Source organism: Ambystoma mexicanum, chromosome 5q (genome assembly GCF_040938575.1).
Source record: "Ambystoma mexicanum isolate Mex_15411 chromosome 5q, UKY_AmexF1_1, whole genome shotgun sequence".
NCBI lineage: Eukaryota > Metazoa > Chordata > Amphibia > Caudata > Ambystomatidae > Ambystoma > Ambystoma mexicanum.
The window spans coordinates 477,013,961-477,029,575 of record NC_090933.1 but is presented as its reverse complement, the minus strand read 5'-3'; positions in this window follow the sequence as shown (position 1 = coordinate 477,029,575).

The window sequence follows — 15,615 nt, the reverse complement described above, 5'->3', positions numbered from 1 at the left end:
CAATGGAGAATAGCCTCTACCTTTTTTTGATCCATTTGTACTCCTTGTGATCAGAGGATAAACCCCAAGTAAGGTACCGAAGACGCCCCAAATATGCACTTTTCACGTTTGGCCAATAGATGATGTCTTTTAAGGTGCTCCAAGACCTCTGTAAGATGCAACAGATGCTCTGACATAGTCTGTGAAAAAACAAGTATGTCGTCAAGGTAAACCACCACTGAATTTAACAATAAATCTGAAAAAAATCCGGTCTATGAACCTTTGAAAAATAGCAGGAGCATTGACTAGTCCGAAGGGCATCACGTAGTATTCGTACAGGCCAAAAGGCGTCCTGAAGGCCGTCTTCCATTCAACTCTGGGACTTACTCTGAGTAAGTGATATGCATTGCGCAGATCCGGTTTGGAGAAAACCGTCGCTCCCTGTAACGATTCCAAGATGTCAGGAATAAGGGGCATGGGGTACCTGTCCTTGCGAGTTACCTTATTGAGTCCCCTGTAGTCGATGCATGGCCTGAGGTCTTTAGAATCCCTCTTTGGGATAAAGAACAAAGGAGCACCAGCCGGGGACTTAGAGGGTCTGATGAGACTGTTGCATAAATTGTCATCCAAATACTTTCGTAGGGCGTCCTTTTCAGTCTTGGATAATGCGAACATTCTGCCGAATGGCACCAGGGCATTAGGGATCAGCTCGATGGAGAAGTCCTCCGGTCTGTGGGGTGGTAATGCCATGGGGGAAGATTCCGCAAACACCATAGGGTATTCTTCCAATACCTTGTCAATGGAATGCACCCCAACAGTCGTGTGGAGAACAGTGGGAGAGATCTTTACCTCCTGGTAGTGTGCTTCTTGGAAACAGTGTGTTTGGCAATAGCTGGAATTAAAATGCAAACAGTTTGACTTCCAGTCGACATGGGGATTATGTTGTCGCAGCCAGGTGATCCCCAAGATTAGGGGAAAATGGGCTGCTCGAATGATGTCAAAAGTAATGACTAAATGCTGGAAAATAGTGAGAGGAAGGGGTTCGGTCGTCGGAACGATGAGTCCTGAACCCAAAGGCGTACCGTCAACTCCTTCTACCTTCTGGCCGTGTCTGTGATCTATCCATGAAGCACCGACTTTGTCTACCCAAAGGGGGTCAGTGAAGTTCCCGGCGGCACCGCAATCCAAGAGAGGCAGCGTCTCTACTGGGCTGCCATGGACAGTAACCTTAACGGTTATAACCATAAGGCGGGAATCCTCAGAAGGGTCCGAAGAATCAATTGACATAGTCACATAGGGACTGGAAGACTGCCCTTGATAACCCGTCCCAACTAGGCTCGAGGGTTTGTGTTTTCCGCTGGTTTCTTGGTTAGTTATGCACCGTGTGGCAATCAGAGGCACAATAGGCGCATAGGCCCTGTTCCCTTCTCCTCTTTCTTTCTTCAGGTGTTAGAGAACAGCGAGTAGTGCTGATTTGCATGGGCTCGTCGTGAGGTTTGAGCGCTGTTGAAGGAGGTGAGGAGGTCCTTGAAAAGGAAGTGCGTGTCTTTCGTCTCTCTTGACGTCTTTCTTGCATCCTGAACTCGATCTGAAGGGCGGCAGTCATCAGATCCTGCAGGGAAGTAGGACGAGGGAAGTGAGCCATTTCGTCTTTTAGTTCTTCCCTAAGGCCTCGGCGGAACAGAATAAATTGGGATTGCTCAGACCAACCAGTCTCCAGGGCCAGTCTCTTAAACGAGGAGATGTAAGACAGCACATCAACTTGTCCTTGACGAATGTCCATCAAGTCTTCTTCAGCTGCCATTGAAATTTCGGGTCTTTCAAAGGTTCGTTTGACAAAGTCAACAAAGGCATCAAAATTCTGAAGGACAAGGTCATTTCCGGTGACTAGGGGAGTGGCCCAAGCAAGAGCGTTCCCTGTCATATTGGACACCAAGAATCCAACTTTGGCATGATCAGAGGCATAGGTGCGGGTTCTGAAGGAAAAATACACCCTGCAAGCATCAAGGAATTCTTTTAAAGTTTTGGGGGAACCATCATACTTCCCCGAGGACAATGCATGGGAGGCAGGTCTGTGTTAGGGGGCTCTCTCACTGCCACCATTTGTTTTAACAGGTTGTTTTCGGCTTTCATATTTTGCATTTCGAGGGAGAGGCTTTGCACTGCAGCTATTAGTTCCTGCACTTGCTCAGGAGTTGCCATGGTTGTTGTTTGGGGGCGTTGCAAACTGTCAGCACTGGCTTCTAATACAATTTCAGTTCCCCTCTTTATCTCTTCAACCTCCTCACCTGTGGAGTCGGAATCCTCCTCTGATGGGCTGAGCGCTCGGTGTGCCTTGTAGTCCTTTTCTTTTTTCGAGGCTGAGCGTGTCTCCCACAAGAGGAAGCCACAGTGAGGGCGTGTAAATACGCCCTGACCGTGTCCCCCTCCCAGGAGGGACAAAAAGGGGGATAAAAAGCCAGAATAGGCAAAAAAAACCTAGGACCGGCAGGTATCCTGATGGCAGCTGGGCTCGTAGAAAACAGACGAGAGATGGGAGAAGGTAGCGAACAGGAAGCACCGGGAAACGTAAACTCCAGCAACACCGGAATGAAAGTAAAACAAACGAGAAGCTGAAAGCCGGGAACGAGGGAGAGAAAGGAGGAAGGAGGAAGAGTTCTGAAGGCGGGGACCGGAGAAGAGCCGGGAGAGGTAAGGAAAAACGAAGGGAAAGGCTCGAGGAACAAGAGGTAACAGCGTGTATCAAGACTGCGGCAGCGAGGAAAAGCAGCTGACCGTGGAAGGTTGCAACGCGCTGAACCAAGGGAGAGGAGTGGCTAAATAACTTTACGGTCAACCAAGCGGAGAAAGACTATACCGCAGGAATCAGGAAGCCTGTAAGCGGCAACGGGGCCAAAGGCGCCAGCTGAGAATGCGGCGCATGACACAAGCCCTACCAAGACATTAATCCCCGCCCCTACTCGTGATGGGCAGAAGATCTGTGCACTCTACTCCTAAGGATAGCAGTCCACATATACTATGAGGACCACTCCAGAAAAAAAGATATTCTGAAGCCACACATTAATTGGTATATGATTAATCACTAGTCTCCACGCTCAAAAAGTGGACCCCACGAAGTGTTCTTGTGTGTTAAAAACATACCCAAAATTAACACTTCAGGTTAAACTACAAAGTAAAATGGTTTCCTTGAGTGTTTTTCGGTATTATTACCCTATCCCACTCCCCACATACATTTGTGATGAAATTCGATCAACGAAAACGTGATGTAATCTTCCTTGAGCCAATCGTCTGTGCAGTAAACTACCTATACCATAGCAACACCCTAGTTACACCCGTTTATCTAAACGAAATGGATTATGGGTGAATATAAATGCCGATACTTACAAGACAAAATATACCTTATTTGCATATCTTCACAATGTCATTTACTTATTCTCTTATAAAGAAAATATATGATGTGACTATAGATTATCCAGAACAGAGCAGCTCAACTGGTGTTGGGTCTGTAAAATATGACCGTGTCACCAGCGTGTTAAACAGGCTACACCATTTGCCAACTCAGTATAGCCTGCCAGAAATTGGGCCTGATTTACAAATGCATGCTAAAATGGCGCAATCCCATTGAAAAACGTGTTGTAAATCAGGCCCTCTTATGCGACTGTAGTCTTTATAAACGCGCTCTTACTCAAATCTGTATGTAGTCAGAATTGTACCTTTGCAGATATATTATAATGTGCAATTTCATGAACACTTTCTATATCCTTGTAGATATGTCAGAAGTGTTTGCAATCATATGCACCATCCATTTCACCCCACCGTTCCTACCCTGAAAATGCTCTGTACAGTATGCTAATTCCACGCGGTGCATTACAAAACATGGCAACTGAATTAGTATGATGTTCTAGGCACGAAAGGGGAGTACTAGTGTTGCTGGATGCATCGAGCTATGGCGTTGGATTGGACTGAGTATGAATCCACCTGGTTTTGGCCAGGTGTGAAAATCCTTTTGTTTCACAGCTGCATGAAAATGTCATTCCGTCATGAGCTGAGATCGCTGCATGAAAGTGAGAGCACTATGACTTTAAGAATACTATAGAAAGCATTTGAGGGTGTGGAGATCGGCGTCGAGTTTAGTCGCAAAGCAGTCGGGTGGAAGGAATGTGCCAGGTGGGCGAAGCAAGGACCCTCCGTAGCGCATGGTTAAGACCAGTGGGGAAGCTTGCTATTCCTAAAACCTCAGCACCGCCTGAGTCAGTCAGAGTGCCTGCTGCTCCAAGAGCCATCAATAAGCATAACTGGAAAGCTGTCTCCCCTAGCACTTTGCCTTTCTTCCACATCAACTCTAATGTTGAATGTACCGAACCACTGTCATCGGACCCTCAGTTCCCCCCATCCCTAAAGACCTCAGGAACTAGCTCTGTTACGGAAACTGAGGCTTTAAAAATGTCAGTTATGGTAACTGAAGCTCTCCATACCACTTCAAATATGCCCCAGACAACATCTCTGTCCCACCATGCCCTGGAGGAGGCGGCAAATGTGACTGTTGTGGCTGATGATTTAGCTGACAATTTGGTTACATCGATGCCACTTCAAAAGTATGTCATCTTGGAGAGAGAGGAGGAACATGATGTGAGCATGGAGTTGTCATCTAGGACCGGGGTGCAGTTAGAAGAAAGTCGACTGCCTGCTCCCCCCCGCCCGAGCAGAGGTGACAACGGGGGTGGAGCCGGAGTGAACGAGGAATCATTAGCAAAGGACTTGGATTTGACGTGTCCCTTACCACACAGCGCCAATACAGGGTTTCTCTTTCTGAACAACACCATCTAAGCAGCCCAACAAAATGTGATCTGGTGCCTAATGCAACCCAACCCGTAGTGCAAAAGGTGAAGACTCAGGAAATATATGTTGCCCCTACTCAAGGAGGCTCTGTACTACCTGTTGACCTGAACTTTGAAATAGAGTAACAAACAGAGTTTGATGATAGTAAAGCCGGGTTTATATGGCTCTTATGAGGAAACTGATCTGGGTGGGTGAGTGGGCACTGCTACCTTGTGACAGTTATTCAAACAAATCTGTTTTGCTGTTTTGTTGTTTTGTAATTTCCGTGGGGTGCAGCCCACTGGAAAGTACCACTGTGCAGGGTACTTATAAGTAGATGCGAGAAAAAGAGACCAATGCTTGTGAGCCGTCGGTGTGGGCCACACACCCCAATACCAAGAAACGGTCAATCTTTTTCTAGAACATGTATTTGTCTTTCTTGTTTACCCAGTACTTTAATAAAGCAAAACAAAATTGAAACAAAGTGCTCAGGTTCATTGGTAGAAAATAAATGATGTTTTAATCCAATAAAGTGTACCAAACCATGGTATGTATTGTTGGGTGTCCTAACCCACGTTTGAGCTATCATGCTGCAACATTTGGTGCTGTGGGCTTAGAAAATCCAAGATGGCCAAAAAGCCCACATGTGCGCCAGAATCCAGGAGAACCACACAGTTTGTGCGCACACCAAGATGGTCACACAAGATGCCACCCATTTTTGCCTGTTTTGAGCACAGAAGGGCACAGAGCCTAAAGCCATTGTAAAAGGGGCAATGCTGATTGCCAAAAGCAACCCATAACTGTTGGGAATTCGTTTTCTTCAGGTCAAACATGGCTAATTTATGGGCACAAAATTATTTTACTGCAGACTACACCAATGCCATTTGTTGAACGTGGACAATATACTTCCATGTAATATCTCTTGTTTGAAATGCTTGAATTCAAGACTGAGCAAAAAAAAATTTGCATGCAGTACCCGCTTTTGACTGAGGGCGGCGCTAGCGGTCTAAACTCTGACAGGGAAACTGCATGTCAGGAGTTGCAGGAGAGGCCTTTACATCAAAGGCTGGGAGTTAATTAAAATCTTAACCACATGCTGTTCCCAGAAGACAATCTGATTTAATTAACAGGCCAAAGGCTGGGAAACCTCTCACCTCCAGAGATTCACACCAGGAGTTAGAATCTCACATGACCTCTTGATTGATAGAAGGCAGACTGGCTGGGAGCCTCCTGGAGACCACACAATAGGCTCTCGCACTTGAATAGAATATGTTGATTTTGACTGTTTCCTGTCAACAAAGGCCTGCCTGCCAGAAGACACATGTGATCACTGACCCACCCACGTCTTGGAGGCGGACTCCAACACTCAGAGAACTGAATTGAAAGCAAAATATATATTTTCTAAAAATACTGATAACTCTTTGTAATCAAATGACAGGAATGTATAACTTTGAGAGCCTTAATTAAAAAAATGTACCTTCGATTCAAGCCCAAACTCCAATTTGTGTGATGTTCTGGGGCAAAACCCCGCCATTTATTGATACTACCGACTCTGTGTTTAAACTAGAGACATGGGAATTTACTGGAGTATGTATGGACAGGCCGTGTATATGTGTATAATTTTTAACGAAGAACCAAGGTTGCATAACCCACTAAAATCGAAAATAAGTTGCCATTTTTAATGCAAGCCCTCAGGAAGAGCAGAGTTTGAACAGAGTATACCTCATGTGATAGGTAATATGTACATGCAATGACAAACCACTATGTATTTGAGAAATGTGTATTTTGATCAAATATAGATTTGTGTGCAATTTGACAGGGGAGTGTCCTTTCTGCAAGCCATTAAATGACATCATTCTGACACACAATCCTGCTCTCCAGTGAGAACGCAAAGAATTCTCCAACCTATCAGAACTCTGAAGGGGTTGGGCCTAGAAAGATAGTCTCTCCACCCACTTTCAAAACACATAAAAAGAGACTGCTGGGACAGGTAGAGACATTCAAATACAGTTGCTGCAACGCACTCTGCCGGACCATACAACATCCAGAAGATACCAGATTCAACACTTAGACTTTAAAACTCCAAAGAACTTGATTCAGAACTCAAAGCAAGGGCCTTAACCCGCAAACTGAGAACTCTTCTCAGTAGGCCTCAGCATCCAGCAAACCTAACAGCGGTAGCAGTATCCAGGAGCCGTGCAGATCAGCGCTGGGTCCAGAGAAAGCTGTGCAAAAAGATCCAGAAGCAGTGCTGTACCCAGAGAAAGCAGAGCAGTATCCAGAACCAGAGGCCAGAGATCCAGAGTGACCCAGACCGCTGTTAGCAGAACCAGAGAGCTGATCCAGATCACTGTGAAGTGCCGAGACCGGAACCGGAGACCAGATCGCTGTGAAGTGCTGTGCGCAGTGACCGGATCCGTGACAAAGTCGCCTTCCTGTCAAAATCTTTTGTGAGTACTCCGCAAAACTCAGAACATATCCTCTAGTTTAATATAATATAATTCAATCTATTTAACCTAAGTAGAACTGTCACCTGTCATTTTCTAGCTGCAAGCTGTAACCTGTCGCTTTGAACTTTTAAAATTTCAAATCCGAAAAACTACCTTTATTTAATTGTCCGTACCTCTGGAACCGTTTGTGCTAGGAACTTGGTTTAATTTTCCTCTGAAAGCTTAGAATCTCAGCTTTTCAAGAAGCTTAGTACCGACTTGATACTCGATTGCCGCGATTTGCGATTTGGCCCGATTTCTTTACTTGTAAAAAGATAGCTGCTTTTGCCTGAACTGCTAAATTTTGTTTGCCTCTTAAGAACCATCCCTGAATCATTGCTAGAGTGAGCCTGAACTCATATTAACTAGATACCACTCACCCTGAACCTCCTGAAGGGAATTAAAAGCATTTTCAGCATATTTCTCACTGCATTGTCACCATATTCAAAGCATTTTGCCTGTGTTTCAAAACTCCTATCTGTTGTATAAGCTGCTGGGGGGGTATTGAACTGAATTCTATTTGATTGCATTCCTAAGAACTGTGTCATCTTCATCTCCTTACATTGCATAAAAGGGGGAGTGGATTGCCAGAGAAAAGTGATTACATTGTTTTGTTGAAATCATAGCAAGTTATTTTCTGTACTGCAATTTCATTCCACCTTGCATCCATTTGAAACCATAAAAGTATTGTTGCTATCTTATCCATCCTATAACCACTCATCGTTGATTATAAAGAAGTGTGATAGTGCCAGACTATCCATTATTGATTACTGCTCAGATTAAGTGTGATATTCAATTATTAATTTATTATAAAGTGTGATATATATATATATATTGTTTAAATTCTCAAATAAACCTTTTAACTTGCAAAACAGAACTACTTCTTGGCTCAGTGGGGTCAGGGGGATTCCAAGAGAGGGGTGTTATATAGGGGTAGTCATCCAGAACTCATGAACTGGACATAAAAATATATCAATAAGGGTTTCCATTCAGTATCCCAGACTAGGCATTGACTTAGCTGTAGTATTGAATTGAATCCTCTTACAAAGTGGGGGCTCGAGCCGGACGTTTGGGTTAGATCTATCACTTGTGCAGATTAATACAGTGTGCCAGCTGACCAGATACACATATCCGGTTGGATCACCACGCTGTGTTACGCTGTAAAGCACTCCTCAAAGGAACGCTCTAAGGAAAAGGTCTGTTTTGCAAAAATAAAATACAAACTTCTGTAAGTAAGGAAGGAACTCAAATTCCAGAATGACGACACTGGTAGACATCAAAATAGCCAGAGAGCACTTCTTACATAAGCTATTTGTGAGAGGTGAGTGGACTCATCAGGACCAAACGGTCTGGTTGCAGGCAATCGCGCAACAGGTCATGGAAACAGGGTCAGATACATGGGGAGATCAGGGTCCCCTACATGTGGCTCTGAGTGAACTATATATGGCCCCTAAGGCCAAGGATGAGCACCACAAGATTGCCAGGGTAGCGGCATATTTATATTTACATATGGGAGCCATGCAGGACAAATGTGCTGAAGGCCAAGATCTGGCGAGTAGGCAACTGCTGGCACTACAGAAGGCCCAATCTGATCTGGACTCTTCTGAGCAGAGGCTGCTCAGGAGCCAGGAGTCAGAAAATGACAGCAGACGGTACATCACTAAAATAAAGGAGGATATGGTTGTGCTGCAACAGGAAAAGGCGGACCAGGATACCAGATTTCTGGCCTTGCAGAAGGAGTACCAAGAAGGTTTGGACTCCCTACTGCAGAGCCAGAAAAAGCTGGAGCAACAGTTAGACTTCAATAGGGCATGTGCTGAGCAGGTAGTCACCCTGCAAAGCCACCTTGATAGGGAGAAGGCAGAGAGCAAAAAACTGATTTTGAAAGACCTGGATACCCAGGCGGAGTTTGACCAGGAGCGCCAGAAAACTGGTGCCTTCCAAAGGCAAAGGGACGACCTGGAGGCACAGATGCAGGCTCTTAGTCAGGAAAGGGATACCTTAGGCCAGGAAGTCTGCCACTTAAAAAGGAAAATGGAAGAAAAGCACCTGGCCCTCCAGGGACTGGGTGACCTCCAAAAAGAAGACCAGAACTTGTTAGAGCACGCCAGGAGGGTGGAGGATGCTCTGGCAAGAAAGGAGCAGGCCAATAGGGACGCAGCGCAGGAGGTAACCCTCCTGCAGCAGAGACTGGCCCAGTACTCCAGGACCAATCAGGAGGCACAGAGAGAAAATGAGGCTCTCTGTCAGCACAATGATAGGCTCCAACAACAGGTAGCGATGCAGGAGCGACTGATAGAGTCTAGTAAGGCCTTAACTGAGGAACTGAAAGCGCAGGCTCTTGCATTGCAACAGGGAGCAGGGGCGGATAGAGACCAGGTTCGCTGGGAAAGGGAAACTCCTGAGCATAACCTCAGGAGCCCTAGTACCAGAGGCCTTTATCTCTCTCAGTCCCTGGACTCTGCCACCCCCATGTCCCCTGGCGCACATGCGCACCGGGCCACAGGAATGGCAGATTACTATCCAGCCAGAAGCATGGGGCTCATAGGCCAGTACCACCCAGGTATGGAGGGGCGGGCATCTGGGTATGGGAACCCAAGCACAGTGCAATTTAGTGGGGAACCCCAGGAGAGTAGGCCCATTTAGGGCATCCTGAAAACCTCCGCCCAGTTAGGTCAGTGGAGGGGGTACCCATCAAATCCTGGCAGTGAGGAAGGATCTGAAGACTCCTCTGAGCGGTACAGGACACAGGCGACCAGGTCCCCACATTCTGCCAGCCACTCCCAGGCTCGCAGAATCCGGGAAAACCTGGAAGATCAGGCAGGAACCTCTGGGAGCAGTGCCTCTGAGTCAGAGGATGAATGGACCAGGGTTACCAGAACCAAAAAGGCCAATAAGGCAAAAAGGGCCTTGCTTAAGGACCCATTGAAACAGATTAAGGCAATCAGGAGTGTCATCACGCCTTATCATAAGAACGCCAAGTACTCTGTTTGGGAACACTTGGAGCTCTATGAGCAAATGATGGAGACTTTTCATTTGAAGGACAGCCAAAGCTGTATCCAATATGTAAAGTGGACATTCTCCCCAGAGTACTCCAGTTTCTTTGCGGGGCTGGAGGACCAAAATCATTCAAGGTGGTCCACCTATAGGGCGGCCATATTAAAACATTTTTCTTTTCACAGAAATCCCCAAGAGGCTCGCAAGGCAGCCTACAATTTGCAATGTGGGGAGGATCAGGCCCCACAAGAATTCGTGCAAGAACTGAAACGTGCCTTTGCGCAGACCAGTGCGCACAGACAGCAGAGAATTTGTCAATACATTTTTCCATGCCTTGCCCAAATACATCATGACCCAGCTCGTGAGAGATTTTCACGAGAAAAGATCTTTAGACTGGGTCATTGAACAGGCTACCCGGATCTATGAGGTGCAGAAGCCCATAGAAAATAAAAATAATGCGCCCAAAAACCCCAAAACCAACAGCACCCCTGCTGCTGCCAAGGTGGCAGAGGTAAAGGTTGCCCCCGTTTTAGACTTGGAGATGGGGGGGCCTAAAAACCTACCTGCACCTAATAATCCTAAGCCCAGAAATCCCTCGGGCCAGTCACAGACAAGGAGTCGAGGAGGTAGTCCCACAAATGGGGTCCCCCGCTCCCCTGACTATGTAAGTCCCCGCTACAAGGGAAAACGACCAATCCTGGGTTATGTGTGGACTCCTCCAGCCCAAGGGGGGGGATCCAGCCAAGCACCTGACTTGGGGAACTTCCCTCCTAACTTCCCCCAGGAGGGCAGAAATTCTCCAAATCCTGGGCAGAACTTTTTCCCCAGGTATCCACCCAATTTCCAGCCCCAAAATCATCCATCCTTCTTTCCCCAATTCCCTGAGCTCAGACAACCTAATCCGGGAGAGGGGAGGCCAAGGGTGAAGGGGTACCAAAATCTTCCCAACAAGGGGTACTACCAGAGAAGGGATAACTACCCTTCCCGGGATCAGCCCAGGGGAGAAAATAGAGCCCCGTATCAGCCTGAGCGGGTTTCCCAGTTAGAGCGCCAGGTCCAAAATATGGCATGGGATCTGGGTCACATACTGAGGGCTCAACAGAACCCTCAGATGAGCGTGCCACCGCAGAATGCCCCAAACTCTGGACCTGGTACTCCAGAACAATGACGGGGGCAGCACCCCGATAACACACCGGTTCCCAGGGAGGAGGCACAAGGGGAAGGGGGGTGTAAAGCCTTGGAGGAAGCTTCCTTTCCAACTTGTAAACAGCCCCTGGAAAACCAGGAACCGGAAACAAAATCTCCTGCCCATGAAAGCCCGCCTCCCAAGGAGCAGAGGGGGGGTAGGAGAAACAAAGGACCCAAACAGACCCACTTTGTGGAGGAGGTACAGGTCTTCCAATTTGAGGGAGAGGGATTCTCAGAGGATCCTGGGGAAAGGACCTTCTCCTTCAGAGATGGGGGAACACCTCCCAAGGAAAAATGGGTCCCAAGGGATGCCAATTCAGACTGGGGAGATATGGAGACTGAGCTACCGCCGCCCATCATCTCATCCCAGAACCCACAATACCAAAATCCCCTGGTTCAAACCCATCCTGATGACTGCCTCCAAAAAGGGCGGGGCGGCCCAGAACCGGAACCAGGGGAACCCACAATGGCTCTGATCTCCAGTTGCCAACTTTTTCTTTCAGATTCCCAAGGCTCTCCACAGAATTCTGCCCAAATCTCTTCTCTCGCCATGTCCAAAACCAGAAAGTTAGCCCACCAGTTGTCCAAAAATGTGCATTATCTGTGCCCCCTTGAGGAGAAGGAGGGAAGATACTATGCCCCGGTACAAGTACAGGGGCAGGGTACAATTTTGGCACTGGTGGACACTGGATCCCAAGCTACCCTTCTGTCCAAAAGGGCCTTTGAGGAACTAAATGCCGGAACGGGGGAGAATTACCGTATTCCTCTCTGGACAACTGCAGAACTTTGACGGGAAGGAAATTCCCGTTGAGGGGACTGTAGACTTGGACATTAAAATTGGGCGACACAAGGTGAAACACCCGGTCATAGTAGTGACTCCAGAGGGCACCCCTTGTTTACTAGGGAATGACCTCCTGAGAAGGTTGTCACCCCTAATAGATTGTGTAAACAAGGTCCTCTGGACCAGACTAGCCGACCAATAAAACTAAAACAGAGTGTCAACCATGTTAGTTTAAACGGCACCTGCCACATGGTTCAACAAAAATCTGACCAAGTAGAATTTCACTTCCAGAACAACCCAACTCCTGACGTGACAGTAATAGCAGTAGGACAACAGACTGGTGATGGGGGGTCCTCTCTATTTCTGAAAATCAACCTTCCTTCCAGTTTAAAGTGGTATTCCACACTGGAAGGAAACACCCTGAAATTCTTTACTAATCCACAATCAGAAACTCCCACTCCTATAGTCCAGAAAGGTGTGAAATCAGCTCAGAGCCTGGCTGATATTCAGCAAATTGGAGAGCAGTTGTTCATCCCTGTTCAGTTAAATGATGGGAAAGACTCTGTTCTCGCTCGAGTGTGTGTGAACAACGGTAAGAGCTTCATCAGCGAAGCCATGTTCCGCCAACTCCCAAAAGATCCAGCCATTCCCACATTCAAACTGATAGACAAATGGGAAATGGACCTGGAAGCACCTAATTCCAAACATCTCCTGCCAAGCAGGTGTATGCTCAAAATCTCCATTGGCAACAAGAGCATAGTCCACAATTGTTGGGTCGTGCGAGACGTCACTGCCGCTTTTTACTTAGGCAGTGACATTCTCAATCGCTTTGCCATTAGTTTGGACCTAATAAACTTTAAAGCTTGGTCCCGATTAGCAGATAATCCCATGGGCTTTGATGATCCAGAAAAAGCATTTAGGTCAGCTCAATTGCTACCTTATGCAGTTGAAATTCAGATCAAAGAGGAAGTCACCATCCCAGAAAGGACCCGACAATTCTCCCTGGAAGTGAAAGTTAAAAGAGGACAACATTTGCAAAACCCTGATGCTTATATACATCTAAATGCTTCAGTCCAACAGCAAGGGTTGGGGGTACACCCAACTCCATTAGTCAACATAGAACATGACACCATTCCAATAGAGGTGGATAACAGCGACTTAAAGAGTATTACTCTAGCCGCAGGCACCATTATTGGAATGGCGGTTGATGACCGACATTTTTCCATTGATTTAGGAAATGAAATGTTAGGACCAATCCCCAAGGACTGCTTTGACAGTGACAGTGATGACAATACAACACCAGACAAGATTTTTACCCGGCATGGGGGGAACTTCCTGGCGTACACTTCTTTACCTTATGGTAAGGAAGATGTGACTTGTGACTTCAGGAGGGATGAGGTGATTTTCCAGGTCCATGAGGGCTGCCTTTCCCACCTGAAGCCTCCAGTCCGAATCAGCACTCTGACCAGGGACTTCTCCACCCAGCTGGAGGAGGCCCCTGAAATAGCCAAACCAGAAGTCTTTCCAGGCTTCAGGCAGATGGTGGAAGAGAGAGTCAACCTAGCTGATGCCTGTGTGACTCTGGAACAAAAGCAAAAGTTGAAACAAGTTTTCTTGGATTTCCAAGATCTCTTTGCGGTAGACTCATATGACTGTGGTCGCACCGACATCCACACAACAACAATTCCCACGGACCCTGGAATGACTCCAGTGTTTGTGAAGCAATATCGTTTGCCTCTCGCATCCATGGAGTCCCTTACTGAAATAATTAAGAACCTTGAGTCCCGGGGAATAATTTGTCCAATACACAGCACCTTCAATAATCCGGTGCTGGGAATACTGAAGCCAAACGGCCAGTGGAGACTCTGCGCCGATCTCAGGGAGCTCAACAAACGGGTCCATACTTCTCGATGGCCTCTGCCCTACATTGACCAAGGGCTGGCCCAGATCCAGGGGTCACAGGTATTCACTGCAATAGACCTGACCAATGGATACTGGACTGTGCCTGTCAGTAGGGAGGACCAATACAAGCTGGCTTTTACCTTTGGGGGCCAGCAGTACACATGGACCCGGACTCCCTTCGGATACCTCAACTTCGGCAATGAATTCAACATTTTCCTACATAAGGCCATGCCCGACCTGGGTGCGAGGGGTAACCTGGCTTATGTAGATGATGTCCTCATCAAAAGTTCATCTGTGGAGGAACACATAGCGGAGATCCATTATGTTCTGACCCAGTTGAGGGCCGCCGGAGAAAAAATGTCCTTTCAGAAAGCACAGTGGTGTAGAACCCGTGTTAATTTCTTGGGGCATGAGATTACTCCTCAGGGTCTCTGTCCCCAGGAAAAAAAAGTGGAAGCACTTCAGAAACTGAAAGACCCCACAACTCTGCGGGAACTAAGGAGCCTCCTTGGACTGACTAATTACAGCAGAAAGTTCATTGAGGGCTGCGCGGAGATAACCAGACCCCTGATTCATCTCCTGAAGGGGGGGGTCAAGTGGGAATGGGGTCCAGAACAAGCCGAGGCAGTAAGTCAACTCAAAAGAAGCCTCTCTCAAGCGCCTTGCCTAGCTTACCCTGTCAGAAACAAGGAGTTCTTCCTGGAGACGGGGTTCTCTAATATGTGCTTGACGGCAGTATTATACCAAAAGCATGACAAGGTCAATAAAGTAATCTCCTATGCGAGCAAAACTTTATCCTCTGTGGAGGAAAAATTCAACGAGTGTGAGAAGGCACTCCTGGCAACGGTGTGGGCATTGAAGAATTACCGCCCGTTTATCCAGGGGGAACACATCATAGTGGAGACTCCACACCAGCCTCTGCAATATCTCCAAAGTGACAGAATCCAGGCTGGAAATGTGAGTAATTCCCGAATTACTTCCTGGAATTTGTCAATGCAAGGCTTTCCTGTGGAGGTCAGATATGGCTAAAACAAGAAGAGTCCCCTCGCGCAAGGTCTGGCTGACTTGCATGATTGTGCCATAGAAAACTGTCTCGAGGACGAAAGTCTAAAAATCAAGGACAACATGGAGGCATACCTTAAGTCCCCACACAAAGTCTTTGAAGAGGACAAGTGTGAGGGAATGCCTGTAACGCTCACCTGATTCCCACGGAGGCGCAGGTCTGGCTTCGAGTGCAGATGCTTCTTCAATGGTGAAGCGCAGGACTCTGAAGATGGACAGGAAGGGCCCTCTACTCTGGCTTCTCCGGCTCACTGGAATATTCCCCTGTGCGTGAAAAGGGAGTATTACCTACTGACTGAGTTATGCTCAAGCCTCCCATTCTCTTCCAACCCTCCACGATACCCTTCCACGATTCCCCGTGAAGTCTCACCTTAGGGTCAGGAAGGATGAGCTCCCCAT